General features: G+C 40.3%; 2 protein-coding genes across 4 annotated transcripts in view; one reads left to right on the top strand and one right to left on the bottom strand.

The window, feature by feature from the left end:
- Positions 1-2,133, top strand: part of LOC117168968 (serine-rich adhesin for platelets-like) — a 420,717-nt gene that overhangs the window by 53,989 nt on the left and 364,595 nt on the right. The gene's annotated exons all lie outside the window — the stretch shown is intronic.
- The window catches only part of LOC117168969 (hainantoxin F5-22.36-like), a 6,653-nt gene that overhangs the window by 2,702 nt on the left and 1,818 nt on the right, over positions 1-2,133 (bottom strand). The window lies entirely within an intron of this gene.

Genomic DNA, 2,133 nt, shown 5'->3' with positions numbered 1-2,133 from the left:
TATCTAAAAATACTGCAATGAAATAATGAGATAAAAGTGGTATACCGCCTGTAGTTTTTATTTAGGATGAGATTACACCAGAATGAATCACGTGTAGAATAAAAACAAAAACATGTTGTTATTATTTTTTTTGCTGATGTATTATATATTTTAATGTTTGTGTTGTTACAATCCTTATCAGTAGACTAGTCTTCAAAAAGTTCTTAGTAGGAATATCCTTAATCGTAAAAAGCACAATATTCGCCAATGCGTGTATATTAAATTTTGAATATGACACGAAGAATATGAAAATTCATAGGCAAGATAAAATATGGGCCTTTTCCTCAAGTTTCGAATAAAGCGTACTAAAATCCAATTTAATTATTTATTTAATAATCTAAATCAAATATTTATAAATAAATCTATTTTTTCACTTTAGACAACATAAAAATATACGATTTTTTAAGTGGAAGGTTGTGTTTTATTTATCGCGTAGGCAGTAGAATTCCCAGTCCGAGCGAGTCGCGCTGTAGTACACTTCGCGCGCGCTCAAGAAAAACGTTCAACCCATTTATTGAAATGAAAATTTTTTTTAAAAAAGCAGTTCCAAAGTGAAAAAATATATGTATTTATAAATATTAGATTTAGATTATTAAATAAATAATTAAATTGGATTTTAGTATGCTTTATTAAAAAGTTGAGGAAAAGACTCATATTTTATCTTACCTATGAATTTTCATATTCTTGGGTGTCATATTCAAAATTTAATATACACGCATTGGCGAATATGGTGCTTTTTACCATTACTCTTATCTTATTTATTTCATTGCAGTATTTTTAGATATATCTTAATATGGTTTATATACGCGTCCTCGGGTTGCGCATAGAGGGTCCCTGTACCAAGGGCTTCTGCTGAATATGGTTACAAAAATAAATAGGCTGTCGCGGACAATTGTCCAGGGGTGATCCCGAAGGAATTAGCCCCCAAGCGGAGGTGTGAAGACCGTGTTGAAAGCTGAATGGCACCTGGGTGAGGTGTCTAGAACGGTGACTCTGGGATACCGGGCGACCTCTCAGAGTACGCAGCCTTATCCTTGCATGCGGGGCTCGACAAGGATGAATGAACCCCTTTCCCTAGCTTCTCGTGGGAACAACAATGACAACACCAGACATAGTTGTAGTAAGTGCGGTTCAAAACAACAGAACGCGCAGGGCTCCCGACAATGGGTCGGCCAACAATGCCGACCAATCTAGAGCTGGTGGAGCCAATGAAAATGGATTCAATGCGATGGATCGGCGGGATCTAGCGACCTTTGGGTGTACGGAGCAACTGAATCACGACTTGCTAGAGTGCTACGATGCGAGTGTGGCCCGCGAACGGGGTTACATGGCACGGCTGCATGCTCTGTGGAGCGACAAGCCGGCAAAAAAGAAAGAGGGGCGACACTAAGACCAACCGCGAGCAGGCATCCAATAGATGAAGAGCGATGCTTTACGACCTGGAGAAACATCAACACCAAGGTTTCTCTCAAGTCTAAAGATCTGGCTGAAATGGATGACGAGCTTCGTGGACATTTTTCCGGTGAATCCGACCTCTGGGCTATCAATTATTGTGTGTATAATGCAGCGAGAGCTTTGGCCGATTCGTACCGTAAAACAAAACCAACGGCTGATCATAAGACCAAAAAACGAATGCATCAACTTGCCATAAAGATAGGCTGGGCAAGACAGAACGCGTCCCGCATTCAATGTGTGATTGACTACATCACATCTGGCGAAGTCTACGAAGTTCAGCATAGACTGGACGAAAACTCAGAAAATATAAATAGCTTCAAGGAGTTATGTGTTGCCCTCCTAACACCTGATAGAGAATGCCCACCCATCACTATCGAGGAGAAGAAAAAAGTATTAAGAGGGATGAAGAACCATTCCGCACCGGGACCAGATTGTATCAAAACCTTCTGGTGGAAGAAGTTTTCTTCAACCCATCAGCATTTGGCCCGTATTTTCCCCTCATATTTGAAGTCAGAAGATCCGATTCCAGAGTTGTTCGCGGAAGGGCGCACAATACTCCTGCCGAAAATAGGCAACTTAGCTGACCCGAAGAACTACAGGCCAATAACTTGTCTGAACACGCTTTATAAGATATTCACA

The sequence above is a fragment of the Belonocnema kinseyi genome, chromosome 3, assembly GCF_010883055.1.
Source record: "Belonocnema kinseyi isolate 2016_QV_RU_SX_M_011 chromosome 3, B_treatae_v1, whole genome shotgun sequence".
NCBI lineage: Eukaryota > Metazoa > Arthropoda > Insecta > Hymenoptera > Cynipidae > Belonocnema > Belonocnema kinseyi.
The sequence above is the reverse complement of the archived record's forward strand: the minus strand, read 5'-3'. Positions and strand labels throughout refer to the sequence as shown.